The sequence below is a fragment of the Amblyraja radiata genome, chromosome 26 (genome assembly GCF_010909765.2).
Source record: "Amblyraja radiata isolate CabotCenter1 chromosome 26, sAmbRad1.1.pri, whole genome shotgun sequence".
In the NCBI taxonomy this organism is placed as follows: Eukaryota; Metazoa; Chordata; class Chondrichthyes; order Rajiformes; family Rajidae; genus Amblyraja; species Amblyraja radiata.
This window is the reverse complement of record NC_045981.1, coordinates 15,350,879-15,368,459: the sequence shown is the minus strand read 5'-3', so window position 1 is coordinate 15,368,459 and position 17,581 is coordinate 15,350,879. Positions and strand designations below refer to the sequence as shown.

At 43.5% G+C, this 17,581-nt stretch overlaps 1 long non-coding RNA gene across 1 annotated transcript in view; it reads left to right on the top strand.

The window, feature by feature from the left end:
- Positions 1-1,821, top strand: part of LOC116987953 — a 226,033-nt gene extending 224,212 nt beyond the window's left edge. Inside the window, exon 3 of the long non-coding RNA XR_004415833.1 lies at positions 1,279-1,821. This is a non-coding gene — a long non-coding RNA (uncharacterized LOC116987953). The remainder of the gene's footprint in view (positions 1-1,278) is intronic.
- Positions 1,822-17,581: the final 15,760 nt, after the last annotated feature.

The following is a 17,581-nucleotide window of genomic DNA, read 5'->3' as shown; positions in this document are numbered from 1 at the left end:
TTGGATGGAGCTGTTCCCAAACCAAGCTGTGATGCATCCTGATAAAATGCTTCCTATGGTGCATCTGTAGAAGTTGGTGAGAGTTGCAGGGAACATGGCAAACTTCCTAAGCCTTCTCAGAAAGTAGTGGCGTTTTGGTGTGCTGTCTAATTTAAGCAGTAATTCCAGCGTTGAATCGTTCAGACCAAGTTGATGGCTAAACTGCATCTCTTGATCTGTTATTTCACAGGTTCACAAGTTATAGGAATAGAATTAGGCCATTCAACCGATCGAGTCAACTCCGCAATTCAATCACGGCGAATCTCTGCCTCCTAATCCCATTTTCCTGCCTTCTCCCCATTACCATTGACACCCGTTCTAATCAAGAATTTGTCTATCTCTGCCTTAAAATATCCACTGACTTGGTCTCCACAGCCCTCTGTGGCAATGAGTTCCACAGATTAATAAGCCTCTGACTAAAGAAGTTCCTCCTCATCTCCTTTCTAAAAGAGCGCCCTTTCATTCTGAGGCTAACTAACATTTTATTTATTAAACTTAAACATTATAAGTTTAGGGGCCTTGCCCAGGTAGGCCGAGAAAACCCTTTGTTCTACAAGTTATTAGTTAAAGTGATCTCCACGTTCCAGAACACCTCCTTACCAAGTACCATCAGGCTCTTGAACACTGCAAGACACAAAGAAAACTATGAACTATCTTGGTTACACAAGGTCATTTAAAAGACATTTGGGCAGGTACATACTGTAGATAGGAAAGGTTTACAGGGATGTGGGTCAAATGCAGGTAGGTGAGACTAGAGTAGATGGGGCATCTTAGTTGTCATGGGCAAGTTGGGCTGAAGGTCCTGCTTCCATGCTGTGTCTTGGGGCTTTTTACATTGGTATTTTTTGTGCTGTTGGGCTTTTAATTTATTGATTTTATTTTGTTCATTATGTTATCTATGGGTATTGAGCTTACGAGCTTGTTGAGCTGCTGCAAGTAAGAATTTCATTGTTCCATTGACAGTATAAATCAAAGGATATTTCTAAGGCAGAGATAGATTCTTGATTAGTAGGGGTGTCAGGGGTTAGGGGAAGAAGGCAGGAGAATGTGTTAAGTGGGAAAGATAGATCAGCCATGATGAATGGCGGAGTAGACTTGATGGGCCGAATGGCCTAATTCTGCTCCCATCACTTATGAACGTATATATGACAATTAAACACTCTTGACTGTCTCTTGACTCTCTAATCTTACAATGACATAATAGACTGACTTACAATTTGATGTTTTTTTTTGCACTAGTTATTTCACATGCAAGACCACCCCTGCAAAGGCCTTCATAAGATTGCTGCTCCTCAATGATAGAGGTCTTGGCCGTCAATCGTGGCACAGTGGGCAGCGACCGCTTAATAATGAAAGCTGAAACTCGATCTGCACTCCAGAATATCCAAAACGAACACCACAACAACGTCAAAAAAATCATTTCAACACCTCCTCATTTTGACCTCCATCTGCTCAGCTTTATAAAATGCCCGAGCTTAACTCTGCAATGGACACCGTTTCCAATGCAACAAACTTACTGGGAACATGTCAGATGAACAAAACCTGCTCAAAGTAGAACGATCTCAGCAAAGGTTTCCTTGAACGGAGTTCAAAATTTTATAGGATTTCAACAATTAAAAAATAAATTAATTTTTCTCCAATGTTAAGGTCACCAAGCAGAAATTCTGCAAGGAAATTACACATTTGTGTCAATGAAACTTAAATCTGATGTGATTTGCTTTTTGAAATGAATTAGATCTATTTATGGGCATAGCAAGTACATTGAATTTTGAACAAAAATGATTTTTGTCATTATTTTTTAAAGATTTTGTGCATTTAGGTTCTAGTGAGATTTTTCTTTCAAAAGTAACCCAACTAATGAAGGGGATATGTATTTATGTATTTTTTTCTACTTTGTTATCATAACCTTTCCTGAATGCATCAATTATGTTCATTTTATGTGTAAAATTTAATTGTAGCCAGTTCCCCATTTTAGTCAATTGGCATTAAAACAGGCTCTTAGGTCCACCGAGTCTACCGCGTCTTCGGTCCAAGTGTCCACCATCCTTTAGGACTTAGAAATACAGCACGGAAACAGACTCACTGAGTCCGCGCTGACCAGCCATCACCCCATTCACTAACACTATCCTACACACTAGGGACAATTTACAAGAGACAGTCTGAAGAAGGGTCTCGACCCGAAACGTCACCCATTTCTTGGGGGGACACCCAGAGATGCTGCCTGTCCCGCTGAGTCACTCCAGCTTTTTGTGTCTACCTAGGGACAATTTACAAACCTGCACGTCTTTAGAGTGTGAGCGGAAACTGGAGCAACCTAGAAATCTCACGTGGTGAAACTCCTTACAGGCATCACATGCCTACACATAATCCTTATCCATCCATTCCCTACATGTTGATGTGTTTATCCAAAAGCCTCTTAAGGGCCTGTTCCCACTTGGCCGTCATTTGCGCGCCATTTAAGCAACCTCCAAAAATGTGGTCGTCGCGTTGTGATGCACGGGTAGTGTGTTGGTAGCGCGGGACGGGCGCATGCAGAGGCGTGGAGGAGTGTGGAATTGCGCGCGGTTTCGTGCCGCACAGAATCCTGGCGCGCCACCTGCGCCACAAGCCCTTTAAATGTCACTATTGTATCTGCCTTCGCCAACACACCCAGGTGCGCATTCCAAGCACTCACCACCCTCTGTGTAAAAGGTTTGCCACGCACATCTCCTTGAAACTTTGTCTCTCTCACCTTAAAGCTATGCCCTCCTTTATTTGATATTTCCATCCTGGGGTAAAACGGTTCTAAAGGTTCTCACTGTATGTATAATTATTTAGTAAAACTGAATTAGTATTCTATTGGAGGGCGTTTCATTGAACGATTTTAAAACTGGAGAAGATAAATTGCTCACAATATACTTTTAATTAAAGTTAAGGATTGGGCATACAGATTTTTTAAATGCATATGTTATTCCATCTTAAAAATCTTGGTGTAATCAGTCAAATATATAAAATAGTTATACACCAAAGAATTTCAAAATCTTTTCAGAATGGTAAAGCTTTGTGGCCTTCGATGCACCTGGTTCCAGCTAACTTTTGTTGAACTGCAGAACTAGTTTTGTTTATTTATTAAGATGTGCATCCCAATTGAATAATTTGCTGTATGTCTTTATTTTTATAATAATTACTGCAACAATGTGATAGTAATGATAACTATTTAATAAAGACTTCAAGAAAATCTTCTTCAGTTGCCTATTAATTTTTAGTTAATATGTCTAATATTCAAAGAGGCAGCATTGAGAGCTGCATAAGGCCATTGGGTCGTAGAGCAGGGAATCGAGCACTCCAGCCCACCAGGCCCACACTCACCATTAAGAACGCATTTGCAATGATTTTCATTTCCATTGTCCCCACATCATGGTTGACATAAGAGGACCATCATTAGAGGCGGCACGGTGGCGCAGCCGTAGAATTGCTGCCTTGCAGCCCAGACACCCAGGTTTGATCCTGACCTTGGGTACTGTCTGTACAGAGTTTGTATGTTCTCCCTGTGACCACGTGGGCTTTCTCCGGACGTTCCGGTTTCCTCCCACACTCCAAAGATGTACAGTTTTGTAGGTGAACTGGCTTCTGTAAATTGTCCCTGGTTTGTAGGATCGATCTATTGTATGGGGTGATCACTGGTCGGCATGTATTTGTTGAGCCAAAGGGCCTGTTTCTGCGCTGCATCTCTAAAGTAAACAAAAGTAAGGTATCTGTGAATGATACCTTCCTGCAGGCCATGCGGCGTCCATCTTGTTCCTGTTGCCATAGCCATGAATCAAGTCAAGGTTAAATGTTGCCATAGAGAGTTGAGCATGGGATGAGAGAGATTTCCAGGTTGTTGTTTTGAATGGTTCCATATCTCTGCCCGAAGAGAACCATTAGTTGCATATTGTAGGATGGAACTGCAGATACTGGTTTTCACCGAAGATAGACACAAAATGCTGGAGTAACTCAGTGGGACAGGCAGCATCTCTGGCGGGAAGGAATGTGTGACCTTTCGGGACGTGTCAAAGGGTCTCAACCTGAAACGTCACCCATTCCTTCTCTCCAGAGATGCTGCCTGTCCCACTGAGTTACTCCGGCATTTTCTGTCTATCATAAGTTGCACAGTATCTTCCTCCTCTACCCACTTTGACAGCCCTTCCAGAGGTGTCGACTGCATTTGAAAGAACTACCTCTTGCACATTAATCAAGGTGAACGTCTTGGGATTGGACTGAATATGAGTGAAAAGTTCAAAGCCGGTGGAACCAACAATCCTGTAATGATTTGTGACCTTTGCATATCGTCTTTGGCTGCAAGGAGAGGTGTCTGCCTTGGCTGGGTGAATGTACTGTTACTTCCGAGTCACAAAGTCATGGTTTCAAACTCCTCTTGAGAATAAAGCACATAACATGGAGTGACATTTCAGTACAGTAGTGAGCGAGAACTGTTCTGTTTGAGGCCCCATCTGCTATCGTGGGTGGACAGAAGAATCCAATAACATGGCTTTGAAGTGTATGGGTTTCTGGTGTTGGCCAAAATGTATTCTTGAACAGAAGCCATTTTTGTAGATCATCTGGCCAGGAATTGATGCTCCTGGTATTTTATTGTCAGTTTGGAGCTGGAATTGCCAACAGTGATTGTGGTTCTTACGTAATTAATTAGCTGGAAAATACTTTTTCAATATCCTTTCAACGAGGAAGATGGACGCTAGTCCATTCATTACTTTCTATTGCTTAGTAAAATAATCCATTCATGTAGTTCATCACTGCATCTCAATTTAGGCCCAGTACTAATCGGAGCATATTTTTCTCTCATTTTGCACAGTGGTGTAGAATCTAACTGGTCCATCAAATGGACATAAACGGAGACTTAAAATAGACACAAAATGCTGGAGTAACTCGGCAGGTCTGGCTGCATCTCTGCAGAAAATGAATAGGTGACATTTTGGGTCGGGAACCTTCTTCGGAAAAAGAATCCCAACCTGAAATGTCACCTATCCATTTTTCCACTGAAAAAGGAACCCCGATCCAAAAAGCCACCTATCCGTTTTCTCCAGAGATGCTGGCCTGACTCCGCTGAGTTACTCCAGCGTTTTGTGTCTATCTTTGGTATAAACCAACATCTGCAGTTCCTTGTTATTACAGATGGAGACTTGCCTGATTCATCAACCATTGGAATGAGAGATGCATGGCCGCAGAAGGAATGTGCATTCTTCTATCCCAATGGGCTCAGAAATAGTTAATCCACCCGCAAGGATATAATTTGGGAAAACCTTCTATGTAACCCAACATTTGCTAACCAAGTTCATATGCGAAATTGCCCCACTATTACTTCTGCAAATACTCTCTTCCTCTTCAGATAACATGTACTCAAACACGGTTGGGTTATTCTAGGTCAGTTGTGGGTGTAAGGCAAATGATCAGATTAAGGCAGACTGAATTTTTTTTATGACAGATGCTTAAAAGATTGTATATAGATATTTAAGAACCAAACATATTAGGGGAATCACTGACACCTGGACATACCATTTAATTCCAACAGATGATCAAATATCAGAACATAAGTTTAACTCTGGCTTTTCCTTTGAGAACATGGTTACTTCAATTTGTAGATAAGAGGCACAATTCCGTAGTTCCCCCTGTATTTCTCCATCCATTAAGTATATTGCTGGTGATTTTATTAGTTCTGACCGTATGTAGAAAAATGATAGTTGTTAGTCTGATTTAGATGAAATCTAATCAATGAAAAATTGTCATTAGAAATAACATTTGTTTTGGAACTTGGACTAATTAATATATAATAATGCAGGTATATTGCCCTCCGTGCTGTTGCAGTGTTACAACTTGGATCAAAACATGTTAAGCGAAATCTGCAAATGGCTTTAACATCTGGTTTTACTCACTGGTTGGACATGTTGTGGATGAAGCCAGCATTTAGTTGGTATCTCTAATTACCCTTAAACTGTGTGTTTCACTATTTTCGAGGCAATCTGACTTTGTTGTGGATCCAGAACTGACATAGACTGGGCATGATGGCAGATCAGTCGTCCTAAAGGATCGACACGACAGCACAGTGGGTGGCATAATGGTGCAGCGGTAGAGTTGCTGCCTTACAGCGCCAGAGATACAGGTTCGATCCTGACTGCGGGTGCTGTCTGTATGGAGTTTGTACATTCTTCCCGTGACCACGGGGGTTTTCTCTGGGAGCTCTGGTTTCCTCCCACACTCCAAAGACCTACAGGTTTATAGGTTAATTGGCTTTGGCAAAAAATGTAAACTGCCCCTAGTGTGAAGGATAGTGCTTGTGTACGTGGTGATCGCTGGTCAGTGCGGACCTGGTGGGCCGAAGGTGCAGTTTCTACGCTGTAACTCTAAACTGCACTAAATATCTACTGTTTGACCATGGCTCCATGGACAAACACCAGGTCACCATCTCCCAGGCAGTTTCTCTTTTAAAAATTCTTTCAAAATCTTTTCCGTGCTGTGTCTCTTAAAAAAAAGACTAGTGATTTGATGCATTCTGGTAACTAAAATCCCCGAATCACGACACTAATTTTTTTGTTGTTCTGGATTTATGTTTATTTAATTTGATTTTTTTGGGGCCAACATAGATACGTTGCATCTCCTTCAACACCATACGGTTTAGGGAAGTTAGATTTCATTTGGTGTTGGGATGGGATTTGAACATGTCTACAGATCATTAATGAGCCTTCAAATTACTCTTCCTGCAATATTACCACAATACTGCCATATTTATGGAGCTGAGCCAGTTAGAACATAGAACATAGAACATAGAAAATAGGTGCAGGAGTAGGCTATTCGGCCCTTCGAGCCAGCACCACCATTCAAAATTATCATGGCTAATCATCTAAAATCAGTACCCTGTTCCTGCTTTTTTCCCCATATTACTTGATTCCTTTAGCCCTAAGAGCCATAGATTTACAGAATTATAGAACAATTACACCTCAAGGAAGCCCAAATTGCATGAATTTACTCTCCGATCAAGACATATTCCAATCATCCAACTACAAAGACCCGATGATGGAGGGCACTGCACTGTTAACTTAATCTTAGTTCAGCATCCAAATGCACGGGACTTTAGTTGGTACTGTATTCTATTGTTAATTAATGTTCATTGCCATTCTTATAGTAAGATTAAACGAGAACTTACCAGTTTGAAGTTTGATCTTGATTTTATGAGGAGTTACGATGAGCGATTACGTGAAGAAGGGCCGTCCGTCTGCGTGCGCGTCAATCTTCAAAGCAGCGGTGTTAAATCACAGATAAAAAAGAAGACCTGAGAATAGTAAGATTGTGAAAAACTAGAACTTCCATATGACCTTGATAATATGAGGGTGGGCACGTAATCGCTCATCGTAACTCCTCATAAAATCAAGATCAAACTTCAAACTGGTAAGTTCTCGTTTAATCTTACTATTTTACTTCGGAGTCACGTGAGTGACTACGTGAAGATTTCAAAGCTCTGTGATTTTACGCCGGTTACGAATCCAGGCGTCACACACTGAATCGATTGACCATGGATGAGAGTATTATTAAAGCATTCAGACATAACGTAGTTAATAAAGACACTGATGCTTTAAAATAAAGAAAAATAAATGTTTTATTAGCTTCCCCTCCGAACCCTTGGGAAAACTAGGTAACAGAACTTAAGATGGCACAAGCAAATACCCCTGGTCCGATAATGGGTTTGTTATAAAACCGCTGGAACGTTCTTTCGTTCACCCATCCTGCAGCCGCTAGGATGTCATCAAGGGGCATGTCCATCGTTCTTGCTGCCGACGTAGATGCAGCCCTGGTGGAGTGAGATTTAAAGATATGTGTATTTATTCCCGCTACCACCATTACCTCTTTTAACCATCTGGAGATAGTTTGTGTTGACACCTTTCGGTGTGGTTTCTTGTGGCTGATGAGGACCGATTGTTCTGAGCCTCTGAGGTTCTCCGTGACTCTCAGGTAGTGGTGTAAATGTGTTACCACACACAATCGTTGGTCCTCTGGATATGCCAGGAACTGGATCTTCATCCCTGGCATTCCTGGCCTGCTCTGTTTGATCAGGTCCTTAACAACGAATGTTATGTTATTCGTGTTGCTGGTCATGTAGTCCAGTCGTAGTTTTTGTAGTGTCTGGACTCTTTGGGCTGTTATTAGCGCCATCAGCATAACCACTTTCAATGTTAGTTTTGACAAAGATAAGGCCATTGCCTGTCCCCACTGACGAAGTAAGGTCAGTACCATGCTCACATCCCATGTGTCCGTGTACCTAGGCCTTGGGGCATCGAATTGTAAATTCCCTTCAATAATTTTTATTACGAAGGGGTGCGTTCCTATCGGCCTGTGCCCTGCCTCCAGTGTCAGATAGGAGGATAGTGCACTTCTGGCACTGTTGATTGCGCTATAATTTAATTTATTGTCATAGTACAGGGCTGATAGGAACTCCAAGACATCCGTTATCCGAACTGTGTTGTATGTAATATCGTTTGCATGGCAGAAAGCTTCCCACTTCTTAATATGAGTGGCGTACTGTTTTTTGGTACTGTCCCTCCATGCCTTTGTGATGACATCCACAGTTCGTTCGGATAGTCTAATGTCTTGAAATGGCCTCCTCAGAGTCTGCAAACCAACAAATTAATCCGGTCAGAAAATGGATGGTTGCTCCCTGAAACTGGGTTTACTAGGAGATCTCTCCTCTTAGGTACAACCATTAATGGCTGGACTATGATCCCCAATATTTTCGGGAACCAGGCTTGTGTAAGCCAATCTGGTACTACTAAAAAGCCTGTGGCTTTGTCTTGCTTGATTTTAGTCAAGCATCGGTTTATGAGGCAGAATGGTGGGAAGCATAACTATACATTCCTCCCCAGTTTAGAGAAAAGCATCCACTGACTCTGCTCCTGGGTCCGGCTCCCAGGACACATATCTGGGTAATTGATGGTTTAATCTAGATGCAAACTGATCCAAATCTGGAGTGCCAAATCGTATAGTTATTTCATTGAATACCGTACGATTCAACATCCATTCTATATTGTCATTAAACATTCGTGACCTTGCATCTGCCACCGTGTTATATCTTCCTGGTAGATACACTGCCGTGACCCAAATATCCCTCTCGATGCACCAGTGCCAAATGAGGTTAGATAATCTGTCACAGGATACAGATTTTACACCACCCATGTGATTGATATATGCTACCGCAGTAGTGTTATCAATCTGAATTTGAACATGCACATGCTGCATGTTGTTACCGAGAGACTTGAGCCCATATTGTGCCCCCAACAATTCTAGGTAATTGATTCCATATAGTTGGAGTATAGTAGACTCTTGCTCATTCCATCTGCCTCCAAAGCTCCTGACTGTGTTTGTGGCTCCCCATCCTAAACCGCTTGTGTCGGTTTGGAGAACACTGATGGGCTCTCAAGTAAGATTTTTCTTGAGCTGAGTCTTATGTTTGCCATCCACCATTGTAGTTCAATAATGGCTTCAGCTGGTAACCGCATAGATTTGCCAAACTGACCTGCATGCAATTTCAATGCTCGTTCCTTTGCCCGCTGTAAATGCTGGTAATGCAAAGGTCCGTAGCGTACTGCAGGAAAGGCAGCTACCAATTTGCCAATTACACTTGCTGTTTGTCTGATAGTTGGTTTGTGTTTTTCTATCAGATCATTGCAGGCTTTCCTCAAGTCTTGTTGTTTGCCTTTAGGCAAAGTCACCAACATGGTTACTGTATTGATAGTAAATCCTAGGTAATCAATTACCTTGGTAGGAGTTAATTTTGATTTAACTGGATGGATTAGGAACCCACGTTTTTCAAACAGGGTTTTGGTTGCCTTGATTGTTGCTTCTGCCAATTCTTTGGTGACTCCAAAGATGAAAATGTCATCCCAATATGCCATGACTATGTGATTTTAAAATCTTAGCAGCCCCAGAATTGGTTTCAGTAATTTGGTAAATAGTCTAGGGGCTGATGTCAAACCATTTGGCAGAGCCTTGTATTGCCATAATTGGCCCAATCCAGGTAAACTTCAAATATCTCCTATACTCTTTGTGAATAGACACCGTATAGTATGCATCTTTGAGGTCGATGCATGCCATATAGCCATTTTTGGAAACCCAACTGAGTTGCTGTTCCAAAATTGTCCATTTTAAAGTGTATTGAGTTCCGTAAAATCCAAAATAATATGGATCCCTCCATCTTTTTTCTCTTTTGAAAATAAATTGGATATAAATTGGTGAGGTTCCGTGTATGGTGAGGTTCTTTTTGTGTATTGGTGAGGTTCTTTTTGTATATTCATTGTCTCTTTTTGGGAAAAGACATATGTGCGAATATTAGAATGTGTTGGTGGTGGTGATGAATTCAAATTGAACTCAATTTTGAATCCTTCTATACTGTGCAGTATGAATGGATCCTTAGTAACTCAACACCATTCTTTTAAGAAGTATTCTAACCTTCCCCCCACCTGTTAGTGAGGTTTGTCTGGTATGTTCCTTGAGGAACTGGTTTGACTTACCTCTGTTGTTACTGGCGGCGTGGCGCTGGTTTTCGTCCGCGAGGTTTGGGGTGCAGAGCTGGTGGTTGCTCTCTCCTTATCCTCGCTGTCGGCCTGCTGGGCCTGCCCCTAAAAAGGACCTTGACTCAGGTGTGAATCTTCCTCCGGTGTCTGGCTCTCTAGGTGTAAAAACGCCGAGAGCTGTAGGGGTGGAATCTCGTGGATGGACCTTTTGTTATGAGGCGCATGGTTTTTGCCTCGTCATCCAGGTCCCGTACCTGTCTTGACACGTCTTCCCCAACAGGTAGCTTGCGGGCTGGATGTCGCTAGCTTGCAAAGAGCTGCAAACTTTGAATTTGCCTCTTTCCGAATGCAGTTTATTTCGAAGCGGGCATTACATAGCAGTGCCATGGTATCCTGTTCCCGGTCAGTGAGGAGGCCTCCTTCCACACCTCCTGCAAACGGAGTAATTCCAGACCCCAGCAGGTTTAATACTTTTTGGAACTTCAGTTCCTGGTTCCTGATGATGGGGCCTATTTGCCCCCAAATTATACGGTTCACCACTTGAACCTTGAGGGAAGCACAGTTAGATGGTGGGGTGTACCTTGATAGTAGAGGTACTTCCTCCAATCTCCCCTGGGAGTGTTCCCCCCTGTGCTTCCAAACTCTGAATTCGGGTAATCCCCGTATGTACTTCCCCCTTCCATGGGAAAGACATATTGCTGCCCAGAGTATGAGGCTGCTGGCACGGTCTGTAGAAGGGACTCGTGCTGATATTGCTCCTTTCTCCGGAGTTTATCGTTGTGGAGCAGCTTCTCCACAAGCTGCTCCATGTGGGAGAGTCGTCCTCGGACGCTTCCCGATGAGGGAGGGTATCCCTCTTCCCCGGACTCATCCGAGTCTACGGGTCTGGCAGACTTATGGGTGGCTTTACGTCCCGCCGGGACCACCACGGTGCTTTCATCCTGCACCAAGTCTGCTGCTGCCGGTTCTGATGCCGGCGGCAATGTCGGCGAAAAAGACCGTCGCCCGCTACCGGGAATGCTGCGGTCTTCGGCAGCTGGTTTCCCCGCGGACCGTCTCTTCGACATTTTTTGGGGCTCTGAAAAACAAGTAATTCCTTAGCCCGAACAGAAAGCGCAGGGTAAGTGGTTCAACTTTTCTTATCTGCTGCCTTTTTTCCCAACGGCTGGGAGGACGCAGTGCCTCTCCAGTCCGTTGCGCGCGTTGCTTTCAGACGTAATGACGCGCACGCAGACGGACGGCCCTTCTTCACCTAGTCACTCACGTGACTCCAAAGTAAAATAATGAATTACTCCATACAGTCATTCAGGTTTTAAAAGGTTAATTCACAGGATGTTCTGTTACCAAATTAATTGGCAGCTGTGGCCTGACATGAGTAATTAAATAGCACAAATTCAATTTAGAGAGATTTTAAATCTTTTGGCACAAGTTCTGTAAATTCTTTGTTCCCTGTCAGCTAATCTGGACTCCAACACAATTACATTATTCTACGTAAATCTTAGGTAGGGCAAGTTCTCAATTAAGACGGTCAGAAATTGAAGGATATCTGTCGGACAGGCTTTTGGCTGAGCAGTAATTTTACATTTTTCAAAGTAGACAAATATTGGAATTACTGACACCAGGAAGAATATTTTCAGAAATAAATTGAAAATCGCCACCATGCAATTATTGTGATTATTTTCACCCTTGTTTTTTGGTGACATTTCTTCAATTTACCTGAGATAGACACAAGGTGCTGGAGTACCTCCGTGGGCCAGGCAGCATCTCTGGAGAAAAAGGATGGGTGATGTTTCGGGTTGGGACCCTTCTCCAGTCTGAAAGTAAAGGGGAGGAAACTGGAGGTAAGAAAAGGCCAGAACAAAACAGGACCGACAATAGGTGACCAAGGAAGGCTAGAGCCCAAAATGGCCCATTGTTGGCTGGGGAAGAGGTGGTAATAATGGGATACAAGGATGTGAACATTGGAATTAGTAGGTTGACTAAGGTGAGGGGGGGGGAGACAGAGAGAGGGAATGCAGGGGTTATTTGAAATTAGAGAAATCAATGTCATACCACTGTGTTGTAAGTTGCCCATGCACAATATGAGGTGCTGTTCCTCCAATTTGCATGTGGCCTCACTCTTGACTGTGGAGGAGGCCCAGGACAGAAAGGTCAGCGTGGGAATTAGATGAGGGAGTTAAAATGTCTGGAAACCAGGATATCTTTCTACACTCTTCAATTGACTTGATTACTTGCTGTGTGTGATATTAGAGTGGGTGAACATTTTTGAGAGATGAAATTTGTTTTTGACTGTTATCGAACCTGTAAAAGTGTAACAGTTAAAACTGATGTAATTTTCCTCAACACAAAATAAACTGCTGGAAGAACTCAGCACGTTCTGTGGTTGCAAAGGGATGGTGGACATATCATGGCAAGACCTTGCAAGGGACTGAGAGTGGGACTGAGAGTGGGACTGAGAGTGGGACTGAGAGTGGGACTGAGAGTGGGACTGAGAGTGGGACTGAGAGACAATAGTCTTAGATTTTAATTTTAGAGATACAGCGGGGAAACAGGCTCTTCGGCGCACTGGGTCCGCGTTGACCAGCGATCCCCACATAGCAACACGATCCTACACACAGTAGGGATAATTTTTACATTTACCAAGCCAATTTACCTACATACCTGTACGTCTTTGGAGTGTGGGAGGAAACCGAAGATCTGGGAGAAAACCCGCGCAGGTCACGGGGATAACGTACAAACTCCGTACAGACAGCACCCGTAGTCGGGATTGAACCCAGGTCTCCGGCGCTGCAACCGCTGTAAAGCAGAAACCCTACCGTTGCGCCACCGTGCCGTCGATAGAGGTCAGTGGGAATGACGAGAGGGGCGCTGTTGGTGATAAGTGAAACTAGAAAAGGGCGGGTGGTGAGGGGGTGGGAGAAAGAGTAGGGAGATGGAAGCGGGAGGTGGAAATGGAGAGTAGTGGCGGGGGCTGATAGGTGATAGGTGAAACCAGATAAGGAAAGAGAGGATGGGCAGATGGAACCGGTGAGGGAGAGGGGGGTGGGGAGGGGGGGGGGAGTGTGGAAAAGGTGAACCATGGAAGAGGAAATCCAGGAGGATAGGTATATGGTTGATGGAACTGAGTGGGGAGAGTAATGAGTCCAGGTAACGAGGGGTAGAAAAGCCTAACAATGGGAGAGAGACCTTGGGTGGACGGCTGAGAGTGGGAAAGGAAGCCAGGGGGAGGGCATCGCCTGTAATTGGAAAGTTCAATGGCCACACCATTGTAGGCCACCCCAGAGGAATACGATGTGTTGTTCTTCTCTTACGATGTGTTGTTCGTCTCAACATGAAAGTGGAGAGGGTGGATGATGATAAAAAAGTCGGCGAGGGAGATAAAATAACATGAAATAAGGATGTTGAGGGAGAACGAATGAAATGCTTGGCTTTACTGAACGTGGCCTTTTGAGGAGCTTTGTGGAGAACTTATTAACATAGATCTTAGAACAGTATAGCACAAGAACAGGCCCTTCAGCCCACAACATCTGTTCTGAACATGATGCCAAGACCAACTCCTATCTGCCTGCACATACTCCATATCTCTCAATTCACTGCATATCCATGTGCCAATCCAAAAGCCTCAGTATGTTCCAGGCACTCACCACCCTCTGTGTAAAGAAACTTGCCCCAGACATCTCCTTTAAACTTTGCCTCTCTCACCTTAAAAAAAAATTTAAATAAGCTGGTCCCACAGTCACCCCAACCTATTACGATACAATAGAACTTTATTTATCCCAGGAGGGAAATTGATGCGCCAACGGTCATAAAACACAAGATACGTGAAACATGAAGTAAAATTGACGAGTGGAAAGGATTGGAGATGTGGAATGATTTGGGTGGGGGGAGGGAGGGGGGGGGGCGGTATTGGAGTCAGTCTACCCCACGACAGAAGGGGGAGGGGTTGTGTAGTTTGATAGCTACAGGGAATAAGGATCTCCTGTGGCGTTCTGCGCTGCATCTTGGTGGAAGCAGTATGTTGCTGAAGGCGCTCCTCAGGTTCACCAGTGTGTCACGGAGGGGGTTCCATGACCACCCACGGGGAGCATTCAGCAAGCCTCACCCATAATGATTCTGGTGTGTGCTTTATGGTTAGTATTCAGCTTGGACATAACTCAGTGTTATAATTAAGGATCAATTTACTTGGCATATGGCAACTTTTAAGATTGAAAGTTTTGAAAAGGCTGCTCTGAAGAGATTTACTGATCGTTGCTGTTAAAGTTTAGCTAAAATCCAGGGGAGCGTTTTATTTACATTAGATCTGTCCTGTCAAACAAAAATTGAGACCTTCAATTCAGGTCACTGAGCTGCCATATTTAATTACATTGGGTGGCTCCAACAGTACCTGATGACTGCATCACAAGTGTGGAAGTAGCATTGTCTACATCAAGGGGCATCAATATACTTTCAAATGATGGTATCATTCATGTACTAAGGTGACGCTTACAGGGTGACACTTTGGCACCAGAGACTCAGGTTCGATCCTTACTACGGGTCCTGTCTGTACGGAGTTCGTACATTCTCCCAGTGAGTTTTCTCCAGGAGCTCCGGTTACCTCTCACGTTCCAAAGATGTGCAGGTTTGTAGGTTAATAGATTACTGTAAATTGTCCCTACTGTATAGGGTAGAACTAGTTTAAGGGTGATCGTTGGTCGGCATGGACACAGCGGGCCAAAGGGCCTGCTTCCATGCTGTACCTCTAAACTAAATAAATGAAACATCACTTCCAAAGTCTGATGGATTTCTGATATCTTTCTCTTTGGTCTAACAATCTAATGATCTAATCTGGTATAATTATGTTGGAGATCGATTGTATTCATGTACACCATTGTCTAATTTGAATGGATAGAATGCAAACAAAAGCTTTTCACTGTACTTTGGTACACATGACAATAATAAATGTAAACCTAGACCTAGGTTCCTTCTGGGAATGAAAGGAGGTTTATTGTGAAATGAGAGACATTGATGAAGCATGCATTAGTGTGGCTTGGGTCATGAGACTCTATAGAAGATAACAGATTTGTTTTGATTTAATGTCGCAGGAAGACAGGTTGCAAATTAATGTGTCGGTGCTCATCATAGGATTAAGTTAGAACGGACTGTGGTTATTTATGTTCCTCACTTCAAACAATTTAGTTTTACTTTAGTTTAGCTTAGTTTAGAGTTACAGCACCGAAACAGGCCCTTCGGCCCACCGAGTCCGCACCACTATCTTACACACACTAGAGACAAGTTACACATACACCAAGCCAATTAACCTACATACCTGTACGTCATTGGAGTGTGGGAGGAAACGGAAGATCTCGGAGAAAACCCACGTGGTCATGGGGAGAACGTACAAACTCCGTGCAGACATCACCCGTAGTCAGGATCGAAACCGGGTCTCCGGCGCTGTGTGCTATAAGGCAGCAACTCTACTGCTGCGCCAATGTGGGCGCCCGTACCCTTACTCGAGTAATCTTGTTTATATCCACTGAATGCAGGTTAATCGGCCTCTGTAAATTGCCCCTGGTGTGTAGGGAGTGGATGCAAAAATTAGATAACACAGAACTGATGTATGGGTGATCGATGATCAGTTTGGATTCAGTGGACCAAAGAACCTGTTTCCATGCTGTATCTGAGGAGAAGGCGATAGAGGGTTCCTTCTTCTCCAACCAATTGATGAATCGTTGACTCTGATGCCAGAAGGAACGGAATGCAAGGAAGCACTTAGCTACTCCAACAATTGAACTTGTTTCTGAAGTCAACAATGAAATGCTTGGTCAAGGCACTGGAGGCATTTGGATAGCCTAAGTCACTTATGATTGTGTCCATGTCAGGTCAGGGAGAGATTGGATATTTAATGGAACATTGAAACATTCCCACTCCCTAAAGCTATTATCTTTAGTCAAGGTTCACATTTTTACACCACTTGAGGGAAATTGAGTAAATAATGAAAGGCCTGGACAGAATGGATGCGGAGAGGATGTTTCCACTAGTGAGGGAGTCTAGGACCAGAGGTCATACCCCTCAGAATAAAATGTATGCTCCTTTAGGAAGGAGATGAGGATGCATTTTAGTCAGAGGGTGGTGAATCTGTGGAATTCATTGCCACAGAAGGCTGTGGAGGCCTAGTCAATGGGTATTCTTAATGCAGAGATAGATAGATTCTCGATTAGTACGGGTGACAGGGGTTAGGGGTGAAGGCAGGAGAATGGGGTTAGGATGGAGAGATAGAGCAATCATGGTTGTATGGCAGAATAGACTTGATGGGCCGAATAGTCTAATTCTGTTCCCATCACATGAATTTACGAACATATGAAATTCAACGCAAATTTCAGTCAAGAGATTTAGTGTTCAGCAATGTGGTTGAGGCGGAAGTCTATAAATAGCTCTTGTTCAATAGACCACTATCAATCTTAACAACAGGATACTACCTTTCCAACACCTGTGGTGGTTTTATCCTGACACTGACTGTTCTAGATCTGTCTGCCACCGAGAAGCACCAATACTCCCTCCTTCGAATGTTCCCATGATTTTTTTTTTGACAAGTCTGTAATCCTGATACGGCAGATGATGGAGAAATTCCGCCTTCTCTGAAATCAGAGGAGGAAGTGGAGAGCATCTGACCACCTGTCTCAATGTCTATCAACACGAGGAAAGTGATCCAAAGCTATTCATTCATTTACAGTCGAAGGAACACGGGCCATCTGTGAAGCGTTTACAAATCAACGGTGCTCTTCTCTCATGCCTTGTGTTATTATAGACACAAAAAGCTGGAGTAACTCAGCGGGATAGGCAGCATTTCTGGAGAGAAGGACCGGGTGACGTTTCGGGTCGAGACCCTTCTTCAGACTGGTTAAGGATAAGGGAATCGAGAGATATAGGCGACGATGTAGTGTAGGGGTTTTGTTTTTCCCTTTACTCCACAAAAGGATTCCCCTAGGTTCTAGACCTCGGAATTATGGTGGGATATGATAAAAGGTTGA